This window comes from Orcinus orca, chromosome 5 (assembly GCF_937001465.1).
Source record: "Orcinus orca chromosome 5, mOrcOrc1.1, whole genome shotgun sequence".
Lineage (NCBI taxonomy): Eukaryota > Metazoa > Chordata > Mammalia > Artiodactyla > Delphinidae > Orcinus > Orcinus orca.
The window spans coordinates 121,070,553-121,085,147 of record NC_064563.1 but is presented as its reverse complement, the minus strand read 5'-3'; the positions used below and the strand labels follow the sequence as shown (position 1 = coordinate 121,085,147).

Here is a 14,595-nt window from a genome sequence, read left to right as displayed (position 1 = left end):
AATGAGATTAGCAATACCAAAATTTAACACATTTTTTTTGGCGACCCTTTGAACAAACAGGAATCCTCTTAGCATTGTTAGTGGGTGCCGTCCTGATGGAGGAGAATTAGGAAGAGCTATCAAACTTATAAGTGCAATTACCCTTTGGTTTTAGCAATCCCAATCTTGGGAACTGATCCTTCAGTAAAAATTGCACATATGAATGAAAAATATATACAGTTATACATTGAAAAACTCTAAATATCACAACTTCAAAACAACTCAAGTTCCATCAATAAGGGACTGGTTAAATTAACTATGAGATATTCACCCAATGGAATATTATACAGCAGTATAAGAGAATGGGGAAGCTCATTATATACTGATATGGAAATATCTCTAGGTTGTATCTTTTTTTTTTAACATCTTTATTAGAGTATAATTGCTTTACAATGGTGTGTCAATTTCTGCTTTATAACAAAAAAACTATGGAACGCTTCACGAATTTGCATGTCATCCTTGTGCAGGGGCCATGCTAATCTTCTCTGTATCATTCCAATTTTAGTATACGTGCTGCCCAAGTGTGCACTAGGTTGTATCTTTAAATGGATAAATGAAGACACAGAGCAGTTCATATATAGCAATATATGTTTATATGGAAAAAGGGAATAAGAATTCATCTTTATTCTTGCTTGGTATTTGCATAAAGATATACTGAAAGGATACTTAAGAAATTAATAACAGTGGTTACCTGTGGAAAGGAACAAGATGGATGGGGTCAGGGAAAGGAATAAGAATTATCAGTGTTTACTGCTTTTGTTTTTGAACCATGTGTAACCTACTAAATTTTTTTAGAGACAGTATATTTATGTATTTAAGTATTTATTTTGTAAAGCATTTTTTATTGTGGTAAAATATATACAACTTAAAATCTGCCACTTTCACTATTTTTAAGCATACAATTCAGTGGCATTAATTACATTCACAATATTGTGCAACCCTCAGTATTGTTAACTTCCAGAACATTTTCATCACCCCAAACAGAAACTCTTAACAATTAAGCAGTAACTTTCCATTCTCCCTTCCCCCAGCCTCTAGTTACCTCAAGTCTTCTTTCTGTCTCTATGACTTTGCCTATTCTAGAAATTTTATATCAGTGGAATCATATAATATTTGTCTTTTTGTGTCCAGTTTATTTCACTTAGCATGATGTCTTCAAGGTTTATGCATGTTGTACCATGGATCAGAACTTCATTTCTTTTTATGACTGAATAATATTCCACTATATGCATAAAACACATTTTCTTATCCATTCATCTGTTGATGGACACTAAGGTTGTTTCTTCCGTTTGTCTATTATGATTAATGCTGTAATGAACATTAGAGTAAAAATGTCTGTTTGAGTCCTTGCTTTCAACTCTTTTGGCTATACACCTAAGAGTGGAATTGTTAAGTTATTTGGTAATTCTGAGTTTAACTTTTCAAGAAACCACCAAACTGTTTGCCACCGCGGCTGCACCTTTTATATTCCACCAGCACCGTACAAGGATTCCAATTTCTCTACACTGTCGCTAACACTTGTTATTTTCCATTATTTTGATTGTAGCCATGGTAGTAAGTGTGAAACTGTATCTCATTGTGGTTCGACCTACTCAGAAATTTTAAATTAATGAGAAGACTGTCATAAATATCTTTTATTAAACTATAATACCTGTGAAAAAATACTACAATTCTGTTATTAAATCAAAAAGTCAGTTGACAGCTTGCAGACATCAGCTTGTTAAGGGCCTGCGACTGGGCAGGTCCTATCTTCTGAGTGTACATAAAAGGCACCTACAACCATGGTTATTAATATCACATGTCTACCAGAAGCTAACTGCTTTATGCCATTGATCTTTCCCCACATTCCTGTGAGATAGATATTTTAATCCACTTTTTACAGATGAAGAAGCTGAGGGTCTTCTAGGATAAAGAACATAGCCAAAGTCAGACCTCTAGTAAATTGAAATGCCAGGATTCAAACAAATGTCTGCTTGACCTCCAGTCCTGAGCGCTTTCTGCCATAACAAGGCTTCAGAGGGAGGGAAACAACCAGGAAGGGACAGAAGACAATCAGGTGACATTTTAATTACTTCCAATCTTGCACGAGTTGGCTGTCATTTAAATGGGTTTTTTGTCCAGGATTTATTCCATTAAGCCCAAGCCTTTTCTTTTCTTCCTTTCTTCCTGTGGTGTGTGCCCTAACTTGCACCATTTTCTCTGAAATCTCAGATCCACAAACACTTTGCCAAAGACCACAGGGCTTCCTGCTAGCCTGGCACCTGAGGGCCTCTTCTTTCTCTGTGACTTGTGAACGCCCCAGGCTTCAGACCACAATTTCAAATACACTTCCAGCTAAGTGGCAGTTCCTCTACAGAAAGGAATGAGGTACGAGGCAGAAGAGATAGGCTGAACTCCAAGCTAGTCTGAACTGGGTCCTAGCAGAAAGAGAGTGCACCCAATGGTCAACTCATTCCATCCATGTACTGACAGGTGGAATGAATTGCCAGCCCCTTCCATGGATATCACGTTCTGCTTCGGGCACAGTGTCTTCATCTGTGAACAGCTGCTGCCAAATGCTGCGTGGAGATGGCCTGCCTGCCCGCCCACCCCCCACCCCCACCAAAGAGAGTCTGCTGTAGAGCAAACCAGTCGCCTCTTGACCAGGTGCACATATGGGTGGGGCCATTAACAAGACCTGGGCAACCATCATCACACAGAAAAATATCAAACCCTGGGAAATTTATGATCTTGCCAATGAAGCTAAGCTCTTTCTCTGTAGAAACTCAAGGCAACTTTTACCACTTCATCTCAACACAAAGAAGCTTTTAATGAGCTATATTACAATAAAAGCATTTCACTTGGAGAAGAATGTGTCACAGTGAGGTATTACTTCAAGACAGATTTGTGTCCCTTGAATGGTGATATAAAAATAATCTTTAAAAAAGTTAGCCCAATTTATAAGAAAATCTTTTGTATATATATATATATGGAGGCTACTCATTCAGAAAAAAACCCAATTCTGACTCTGTTGGGTAGGCTGTTAGATTCAGGCTCAAAAGGAAGGTCAAAGAAAGTGCGATCTGAAGCTTCTTGGAAAGATCTGGAATATATATGCCACCCTGCTTCTTCCCTCATGCTACGTGTATCATTGTGACCATCCACTAAACCCAGAACACTACAAGACTCTGTTCTTACCTTTTTTCTCCCCAGTTTAATTATTTTTAAATAGTTTTGAATAATAAAATTAAAACGTGAATTTATTTTCATTGTAAACTTTAAGTAAAAGCGAAATCCCCTTAACTCTCCCCAATCTCATTCCACATGGGCATTTTCTATAATCAGCTTAGTGTGTACCATTCTGGGTCTTTTACAAACATTTACACTGACATAAGTACATTGTGACCCAGCTGTTTGATGAATAAACAGCTATTCAACAAATATTTTTTGAGCACTTACTATTCAGAAGGCTTTGTTTCAGGTACAGGGGATATGAAAAGATTAGGTTATAATATATTGAGCACTTAACTTATGCCAGGACTTGTGCTGAGGAATTTACCTTTAATTTTGGATTTAATCAGCACAACAACCCTGAAGAGGTGTACTACTCTTTGTTCTACAGGTGAGAAAACTGAAGTTCAGAGAAGCTAGGTGATTTACCCAAGGTCACAGATGATAGATGATAGAGCTCAGACTCAAACAGAGGAGTGGCTGTGGAGAGCCCATAGTTTAATGACACAGCACGACAATGTACTGAAATAATAGTCGGTGTTGCCCCAGTGTTCAAGACACTCCTCCTAGGGCTTTACATATTTTGACTGATTTAATGTTGACAACAACACGAATACGTAGTGTTATCAGCCCCCATTTTAAAGATGTGGATACTGAGGCTCAGTGAGGTTAATTAATTTACCCTAGATTATGCTAGTAATAAGTGCCAGAGCTGGGATCGGAATCCAGACAGTCTGGTTGCATTGCTTCATCTCTTAACTTCTACGTTACACTGTCCAACCCAATATTATGTGCACTGATGCAGATTCATGCTTAACAACTATGCAGCTCTTAATCATGTTTGCTTAGAGGTTTTAACAATTAAAAATGCTTCCTTATAATGTAAATAAAATAATGGAATTCAGAATCATATATATGGTATGATTCTAATTATATCCAATAGATGGTCGAAAAATTTTTAGTAAGAAATTCATTTTTTTGAAGTCTACTTTCTTTAAGGTTGTATAAAAAATATGAGTAGAACCAAAAGTAAATTAAACATTTTCACCCCGATTTACACCACAGTCTAGTTCTTCACGTTAACTTTACTCTTCAAACAACAGAAAGTGGGTGGCACTTCAGGAATTGGGAAAGAGGCCGGCTCCTCAAGGCACACATTTGTTTCTCCTGTTGATGGGTGTTTTTTCCCTTGCCATTTAGAAAAGGTCACCAAGTCTCTGTGTTCTCTTAATTCACCTGAGATTTGGTGGGAGGGTGGGCAAAAGCAAAAGTGGCCAGACAGTCAGCAGATCTGACACCCACCGCACCCAGCCTCCTGGAGGAGATTATGCCGGGTTGTGAGACATGGTGGCCAGGTGAGTGTTTTTGCAGGAGGGGAGGTGGAAACAGGAGAAATGACCAGAGGTATAGGGAACTTCTCCCATCCCTGGGAAGTAGCTGGGCTTTTTTTCCCAGGTTCCTCAGTGAATGGAGACCAGTCCCCACATCCATGGTGACACCTAGCCCACTAGTAACATGACTTGGAGGGATAGTGCAAATATATGGTGAAGGATTGGGGGAAAGAAGGGAGGCAGGGGCTAAGTAGTAAAAACCATGCACTGGGAGGCCATATCAAGGATCCCTATGCCTGGCTTTAAAAAGTTAGATACCTGTAGTGACCAGTATAGAATGAAGAAAAAAAGTCCCTTTCCAGAATGTTCTTGAGACTGCAAAAGAGCACATAACATTTTTGGGAAGACATCCCTTCACTCAACTTCCATGCAGTATAGGGGTTAATAATGATTGAACCTTTCCTCCAACTCTGCTGGTGAGACCTTAGATTAAATTTGATTTGAAGATTGAAAGGAACATGACATTCTAGGTAGAGAAAAGACACAGGAAAACCTCAACTGTTGTTCTCTTTAGGTAGTGGAATCATGGGTTATTTTTTTTCTTTATCATTTTCTGTATTTTCAAGTTTTCTATGATTGTCACTTGTTCCTTACAAAATCATAAAACCAATTACTTTTTAAAAACTCTTATTAGTTATGTCACTTCACCATCCATCTGGCTTACTCATGCTTTATTTTCATCTAGACATTTTTACACTGCAAATGTTTGTTACAAGTAGGACAGCTATGATTTTTTCTCTAGAATCCAGTCCAAGAATTTGCATTTAGATATATGTAAATGAAAGCAATTTAGGCCAACATTATTCTATATGCTACTTGAAAAGAATTTTTAAAGTGTTAAGGAAAACTAGAGGGATTTAATCACTTTGTTCCATGCCAAACTCTAAGTCCAGAATCAGGCCATAAATGATGACAGGAGCCAGGCCAGCAACACCTCGACTAATGCTCCCAAGTGGTCATTCTGGCAACTAATTCCAACTTTGAAGAAAGGGAAACTGGGCCAAATATACAGGCCTAACAGAAAACCCCCATAGGCTGCTTGCATAATTGGAACAGCTACTTTGCAACTTCTCCTTGAGTCAATCACTGGTTTACAGTTACAGTTATTCACTTCAATTAGATGTGAACTGATACCAAAAATAGATGGGCTGTGTCAAGTTACTTTATCTCAGACGCAAGCGAGTCTATTATAATCCTATATAGAAACTAGTGCTTTTTAGAGACCACCTGCAGACAGATCTGTCTTTATCCAGACCTGCAAATGCAAACTGGATCCTAGGCTTCAGATCACCACCAGGTCAACATCAGGCTTCCTAGGGACTCCCTGTGTTGGTCTCATACATATGAGATTTTCTGAAGAATCCTAGTTGCTCGGTATCAATCCTTTCTTTTGTGTCCCACAGTCTCGCCTGTGATTTGCCTTCCAGTTTTTGCAAGAACTTTTATCTACAGAGCACCGTTTCCCTGAGCCACACCACTATGGATTGGAGTTCATTGTCCCAATGTAAGCTAGCTGAATAAATGCAAACTAGAACCTAATGTTCAGCCTTGCAGGATTTCCTTGAACCTGCTTGCCTGTGTCTAAGGGGTGCTTGGGCAACTGCTTGCCATTCATGGCTGTGGACCTGAGCCATCCTTGCTAAAATATCTGTCCCTTGGTATCATCTCCTCCCACCCCATTTATCCCAGTAATGAATGAGTCCATCCTTTACCATCGTTGGTCTTTACTCTCCAACAAATCAGCTTTGTGCCTTGTCATTCTTCACCTTTCATGTAACTAAGTTCAATAAACCATTTATTGACCTAATGTTGGTACTATTTCAGGTTGATACTAAGATGAATAAAGTTAGATCTTTGTCCTTAAGAAATTCATACTTTAATGGATGTATTAGTTTCCTAGGTTTGCCTTAACCAAGTACCACAAACTGGGTAGTTTAGAGCAACAGAAATTTATTGTCTCACAGTTCTGGTGGCTAGTTCTGAAATCAAGGTGTTGGCAGAGGTGATTCCTTCTAAGGTCTGTAGGGACAATCTGTTCTTTGTCTCTCCCCTGGCTTCTGGTAACCTTGGGTGCTCCTTGGCTTGTAGATGGTGTTCTCTCTGTGTCTTCACATTATCTTCCCTCTGTATCTTTTCTCTTTTAACAAGGAAACCTATCATACTGGATCAAAGGCCTACCTGCTCCAGTATGACCTCATCTTAACTTAGCTAATTGCATCAGTCACAACCTTATTTCCAAACAACATATTCTGAGAGAGTGGGGGTTAGGATTTCAACACATGAATTTTGGGGGAAGGCAGTTCATCCTGTAGGAGTGGGCAAAATGTATACAAATAGAATTAAATAGAATAAAATATGAGAAGCTAAATACTAACGATAAGCGCTAAGGAGGAGTAAAGCACAGAGAAGTGTTGCATTATGATTGAGGTAAACTAGGCAGGGTTGACTCATGGCAGAATGAAGCTGTCATCTGAACAGTGAGTCAAGGATTCTCCTGGTGATGCTGCCACAGCGCAGAGAAGAATGTCTCACTACACCTGAGCACGTAAAAGCCTCCCTCATCTGTAGGCAGCAGGCCAGAGTGACTGGGATCCTCTGGGCACACCTTTGACCCATCTCTGAGTCCACCAGAGAAAATGGTCTCTCCACAGTATACGCTGTACAACTGATATCTGGGTGTCAGAGTCTACTGCGCTTATCAGATTTATTAGATAAAATTGCCGGAGGGCGGAAGTATCAAAAAGTGTAAGTAATTAAAACACTGAGCTGCAATATTATTAAAAGTATATTAAAATCAATGACATCCATTTGAAAAGATATATTTCACACCCTGTCCTCCACAGTGGGCAATGTGGCTGAACAGAAACAGCCAAGCAAGGACTATTGTTAATGAAGGTCCTTGTGGAAAAGGCTGCCAGAGACAAAATGAGTTAAGTTCTTTATTGTGTCTTGACAGCCCACATGAATCTATGATAATGATAAATGTTCTCATTTCGAACTTTTTTCTTTTCCTGAGACATTTTACGTGTTATCTCCAATTTGCTTTGAATTTCTCCAAAGACATATGTTCTCCAAGAAAGTCTCTGCTTGCTTTCCATTAAGTAAGATCTTATCAAGGTGTTTGCATGTGACATCATGTTAGGACTATTAATCTTGTGACAGGACATGAAAAGGGGGGAGGGGGATTCCTTAACAGGTTGAGGGCTATTATCCTTGAGAAACAGTCCTCAGCACCCAACAACAAGCACCAGCTTAGGAACTGCAACTGAAATTATTAATAAGCACTTTCCCGAAGCTAAAACTCTAAGCAAGAAGGTTCCTCCTCAGAAGGGTGCACAGTGGACAGTGGAAGCCAAAATGGCTTGTGTGCCACTGGGCTGGACCCTGCTGCTTCTGGATCATGGACCTGAAGAATTCTGTCAGGACACCAAAGGATGGTTGTTAATTCTCAGTGGCATTAAGTCTTCTCTGGTATTAAGACACAGCAAGTGGGGGCAACAACACAGATCTAGTGTGAAAGGAAAGATGATAATTCCCTTTTGCTGCTATAATGATTCTCTAAGGTACACAAACACATACACACTCGTGCACACAAACACACACAGATACACACACAGACAACACTTTAACAGACCGGCAGGAAATTGGCTTAAGATGAGGCTTTAGCGGTAAGCGAGGTCTAGACCAGCTGGGCCATAAGAGTATGATAAGGACTTTGATATTTGTCCTAAGAGCAATGGGAAGTCTTTGATGGATTTTAAGACAGAAAATACACAGTCATATTTGCGGTTTTCAAAGGTTATTTTGCCTGCAGCGTGGATATAGATTTAAACAGGGCAACAGTGGAGGAGCACAGTGGACTCCCTTGGCTACGGCAAGCCTATGAAGATGACAAAAGTGTATAAACCCCAGCAAGCGATATTTAGATGTTAAATCAAAGGACTTGATGGTGGCTTGAATACTGCGGATGGGAAAGAAGATGATAAGAGACTTCCAGTTTTCTAGGCATACAACCAGATGGATGGTAGTGAAGTTATAGAGACAAAATGAAAAGGGGATAGTCTGGCCACGTGGTCATGAGTTGGATTTTGAACATATTGCGTTGACCAAGATTATAAAATATTTAAGTAGGAATGTTAAGTTGGGTATGCCTATACCTTAATGTAGCTTGGCATCTAATCTACTCAATACTGTCCAGCTATCTCTCCTTTGTTCTGCTAAATCAGTCTCAAAGTTTGTTTGTTTGTTTTAAATTTAATAGCAAACATTTTTATAATTGGAGAGAATGAGAAATCTTAGAATTGTGTTAAACTAGATGTATATAAAATGACCTAAGAAATGCTTTTTTTCCCCTTTTTTATCCAGGAACAGTGTTGTGATTTGAAGGAGCAGATATCATACAGGGGTCAAGGGTCTACCAGAGCAGCAAAAAATGTAGCAAAGTCAGTTCAACCTTGATTAGGTTCTAAGAGAACTGAGGTTTATTATTTGTAGGGAATTATATGTGCTCTTGCCATATGTTAACCAGCTTTTTCTATTCTTCTCCAGACTATATCCATGTGGTGTCTCTGTTTAGGGGAATACAGAGTGCAGCCCCACAGTACAGTTCTGCCAATATGTCAGGACAAAGCCTGCATCCAGACCAGTCACTGGGGGAGAAATATGTCTGTTCCATGTTCCCTGTTTCTTCCAACTAGTTTGAGACAGGTCTCAGAATTTGCCCGAATATTATTCTGAATCTATGAAGTAAATGTCAAGTATTTTATCTCCATATCCCTAAAAGTGAGAATGGGTTGCTAGGGAAAATGCTCAAGTCAGTCATAAAGCATTTCCAAAGGGAGGATATATTGAATGAAAATGATAATTCTGGTCTTGTTTAACGAGCTTTCATGGAAGCTCCTGGGGGTAGTAAAAATTTATACTCCTACCAGGACAGCCCCAGAATATGGCATCCACATGGGCTGGAGTGTGGTTCTGGGAAGCTGAGAAAAGGACAGCTGTCAGTTCCCCTTTACTTGACTGAATAGTTCATCTCGGCTGTACCTGGGAGGTTTATATCTCATGGGGTGGAAGACGGTGTAATCAGGTCAGAAATTTTTGACTTAATCCTTTCTTAGAAAAAGGCTGACTGTTGAGTGTGGGCTGAGTAGCGTGCAGTCAAGTTTAGCATTTACAATAACCTAAAGCTGAAGACTGGTAAAGGATTTGCACTCTGCGAGCTGCCATGGACTAAAGGACAGCTAGACTGTTACAGAGATCCCAGAAAGACTTCGCAGGATAAAGCAGTACAAGCCATCTCACTGCCTCAAAGAACACAAAAGACTACAGTAGCACTAGGCTTATTCCAATACTTATTCTTTATGATTCTCAATCTTCTCATAAGTAAAATGGAAACAGTAAGACTTACCTTATAAGGTTCTTGTGAAGATTAAATGAATGAAGGATGCCAAGTGTTAGAGCAGCACTTGGTACCTTCCAGGAGCTCTATACACAACAGATTATTATTATTATTGGAATAAAGATTAAAATATCATTGTTAAGAAATTATTACAGAATATAATTTTATCGGTTACTATATATAAGGTTCTCATATAAAGGAAATTTTCTATTTAAAATGAAAAAGTGACAACACTTCTGCCTTTTGTCATGAGCTATAATCATTCATGTTAGTAGAAGAATAAATTTTCTTTCACTTACAAAAACTGATGGGGATGCAGGCCATGCCTAAGAATTTGACGTTTAAGGTGAGACTATAATTTTAAGACCTTAAATGTTGCCTTTGTTTAACGAAAGGTCTTACTGATCATTTCTGATGGGATAAGAGAAGTCCCAGTCCTGAAGGAAAAAGAATAAGGGTAAGAAAACTGAAATGTTTTGCAAAATGAAGCAAGAAGAATTTTTATTTTAGCCCTGTGTTCCAGGAATTAATTTTAATATATTTAGTACCCTTTTACTTGAAAATGATTTTAAAAAAACACTCAATTCAAACTGGATTAAGCAAAAGAGAGAACTTATTATCTAGAAGTCCAGGGATAGCATCAACTTTAGGTGGAACTAGTTTTCAGATGTGCTCCAGGCCCCATCTATTGATGTTCTGTTGGCGTCCGTGTGGTAGCCACAAGTTGCCTCAGACCCACACCAGAATAATACCTTGGAGGTCTTGCTTCTCTGAAGCAAAGGAAGATAATTTTCCTATAAGAAAAGGGAACAAATTCTTAGTGTACACACACTCACACACATCTCACCATACAAATCTACTTAACATGTGGGTGGAAAATTGAAGATTCCTGGTGTTTCCTCATATTCCCCATTTGGGAAGAAGCCTGTAAGCCTGGATTCCTTGTACTGGATACTGAGTCATAGAAAATGTATACGCTAACCCAGATCTCACAAGCCCAGCAGAGGGTGCAGCACAGGAAAAGTATTGCCTAAATAAGTTGTACTGTTGGCTTTGGTCCTGTGAGTACACTTGTCCCTGAGAACCCGAAGAATGGACATTTACATCAGAGCAGCACAACACAGTGACTAAGATGACAATAACTATGTAGCCCCTCTAGCTGACATGCTGTGATAATGAATTTGATGTGTCAAATTGGCTGGGCCACAATCCCCAGATATTGGTTCAAATACTGGTCTGGATGTTGCCTGAAGGTATTTATTTAGATGAGATGAAGATTTAAATTGGTAGACTTTGAGTCCAGCAGATTACCATCCATAATGTGGGTGATCTTCATCCAGTCAGTTGAAGACCTTAAGGGAAAATGACGGAGGTTCTCCTAGGAAGGAGGACTTGTACCTACAGACTGTTTTTGGACCCAAGCTCCAGCATCAACTCCTCCCTAGGTTTCCACCTTGCCGGTGTGCCCTGCAGAGTTTGGACTTGCCAGGCTCCACAGTCACGTGAGCCAACTCCTTACAATAAATCTCTCTCTCAACATATACACTCTCACACACAAATACACACATACACTCACACACACACACACACACACACACCCTATTAGTTCTGTCTTTCTGGAGAACTGTGAGTAATACACATACTAATGTGGATATGGTACTAGTATATCTGGAAGAGCCAACTTAGTCCTTGTATTAGTTTCCCATTGCTGCTGTAACAAATCCATAAATTTAGTGGATTAAAACAGCATAAAGTTATTATCATGTAGTTTTGGAGGTCAGAAGTCTACTGCAGGTGTCACTGGGCTAAAATGAAAGTGTTAGCAGTATCTGCCTTCCTTCTGGAGGCTCTAGGAAAGAATCCGTCCCTTGCCTTCTCCACCTCTGGAAGTCACCTGCATTCCTTGGCGCATGGCAAATCCCTCCCTTTTCAAAGCCTGCAGTATGGTGTCTTCCAATTTGTCTCTGAGTCTGACTCTTCTGTTTCTCTCTTATAAGAACCCTTCTGGTTACTTTGGGCTCACCTGGATAATCCAGGGTCATCATCTCCCTCAAAGTCTTTAGTTCAGTCACATCTGCAATGTCCATTTCGTCATGTGAAATAACAGATTCACAGGTCCCAGGGATGAGGACATGCACATTTTATGGGAGTCTTTATTCTGCCTACCACAGCTCTTCGTGATGCATTCAGTCACCCACTCAACAAGAATTTACTGAGCGACCACCGTGTGCTGTGAGCCGAGACAACTGTCTGCTGTTCTAGAAGCTGGCATTTCAGCCAACAGTGAATAAAGACAGGTCTGGTTTTCACTCTCATGGAGTTTACTTCTAATAAGGTTAGACACAAAACAGGTAAGTAAATAGATATAGAGATACATTTAATTTCAAATTTCAATAGATTTATAAGAAATCTGGAAAAAAATGGATTAGTGTGATGACTGGAGTTGGGATGGGAGGGCTTCTAAGGTGAGGCTTTTGAAGCTGTGACTCAAATTGGAAGAGGCCACTAGCCATATCAAGATATGTGAGAAGAACATTTCAGGCGGAGGAAACAGCCATTGCCCAGGCCTCCAGTAGTGATGAGTGTGATGTGTAGGAGAATGCAGTTACATGGTGGCGCAAGATGGCATCAGAGACAGGAGCAGAGCTGGGTCGTGTAAGGCTTTGTAGGCTTTGGGTTTATGCAAGGGCTTGAGGAGCCACCATTCTTCCCTGCTTAGGATGGTCCTTGGTAGAGAAATATGCTCCCACTAAGGAGCTGCTCACCAGGTGAGCTGCTGGTAGCCCGTTTCTGGCTGACGACAATTTGTCAAGAGTCCTCCATTCAGGCCCTATCCCTGCCAGCGATTTTTCCTTTCCCATAGAATACTTCCTACCACACCAGCAATTTGCCACAGTCAACATGCTTGCATGATTTAAACAGCAAAACTTCTTTGAGTTTATGTAGAAATATCTGAATTTGCTGATCATTCTCCAAATGCATTTTGCCCATGTGGAAACACATACGGAATATTCATAGGAAAAGGAAGTAGGTTTGTTGTCTCCTACCTAGTTCAACCATTTAGTGTTAGCATCTTATCACTACCCAATAAAAAAAATTACAGATGCTCTCCCCCCCACCCCAACTTAACTAGGTTTCAATAAAAGCTATTGTAGGTTTCTTTCCTTCACGACAGGAGAAAGTCTCTGTGTTTCTCAACACACATAAATTTGCAGGAAACAGAGCTGAAGGTAAAGGGGAAAATTGATTTGATAATCTTGAAGCGTAATTCACCTGGGGGAAAAAAATGTCACAACCTTATTTTTAAAGTCCAAACAACAACAACAAAAAACGTATCCTTTTCTGTGTGGGCAGTTAGGGCAGGAATCAGGAACCTAGTTAATTAGCAATTTGAGAATCATAGTCAGAAAATAGCAAATAAAACAACAAGTGTTACAAACAAACAAACAAGGACTGGCTTGCTCCTTGGTAAACATCAATCTCTAGCTCCATCTATAGTTTTCTCCATATCTGATTTCTCCCTTCACCTATGTCCCCACTCATTTTCATTAATTTATGGTTTATCCTTTCTGTGCTCCTTTTAGCTAAAATAAGCATACACATACATATTCTTATTGTCTCTTTCTTACAATAAAAGAAACATATTACCCTGTACTTTGTTTTTGTCCACGAATCTTTAAAATAACTCCATATCAACTTCTCTCTCTCTCTCTGCCTCTCTCTCTCACCGTGGGTGTCTCTCTCTAGATGGTTTCACAGTACTTCATTTTATGATTATACTATAATTTATTCAGTGTCCTATGACAGAATGGCTATTTCGGTTATTTTCTATAAATTGCTATTATATATAATGATGCATTTATAATTTTGGTTTGTATTTGTGGGACTACATCTTCAGGCAAATTCCTAGAAGTGGGTTTGCTCTATCAAAGGGTCATAGGGTAAATGAACACATAGTTTTGTGAGACAGTGAAAAATTCCCTTCCAATGGGATTGGACCAGTTTGCACTCCCACCAGCAATTTGTGAGTGTAGGTTTCTCCATTGCCTCACCACAAAGTGGATTGTTAGGTTTTTAAATTCTTGACAGTTAAGAAGTCATATCACACAGTAGATTTAATTGGCATTTCTCTTATTATGAGTGGAGGTTTTATTTCTCATATTTATATACTAGATGTAAATCTTTTTATGGAATTGTATATTCATGGTTTTGCCCATTTCTTCTAACAGATTTTGATATTTTTCCCCTTTGATAGTACAGAATTCTGTATTAAAAAAAATCAGCCTTTTATCAAGACATTTCATCTATTTTTACACAGTGTCATCTTCTTTAGATTTTACTTATGGTTTCTTTGTTATGAAATCTGTTTCTATTTAGTAAAATTTACCAGTCTTTTCTTTTATGGTAACTGGATTTTGAATCTAGCTAAAAAGGCTTTCCCCACCCTCAGATTATAGAAAACTTACCCATATTTTCTGCTAATAGTCATATGGTCTCATTATCTGCTCTTACATTTCAGACTCATTTGGAATTTTTTCTGGTGCATTGTGTGAAATA

The 14,595-nt window shown here is 39.2% G+C and overlaps 1 non-coding gene across 1 annotated transcript; it reads right to left on the bottom strand.

Moving 5' to 3' along the window:
- Nucleotides 1-461: 461 nt before the first annotated feature.
- On the bottom strand, nt 462-568 carry LOC117199335 (U6 spliceosomal RNA). The gene has a single exon (XR_004480562.1). It is a non-coding gene; the product is annotated as a U6 spliceosomal RNA (small nuclear RNA).
- Between the last annotated feature and the right edge of the window lie 14,027 nt (nt 569-14,595).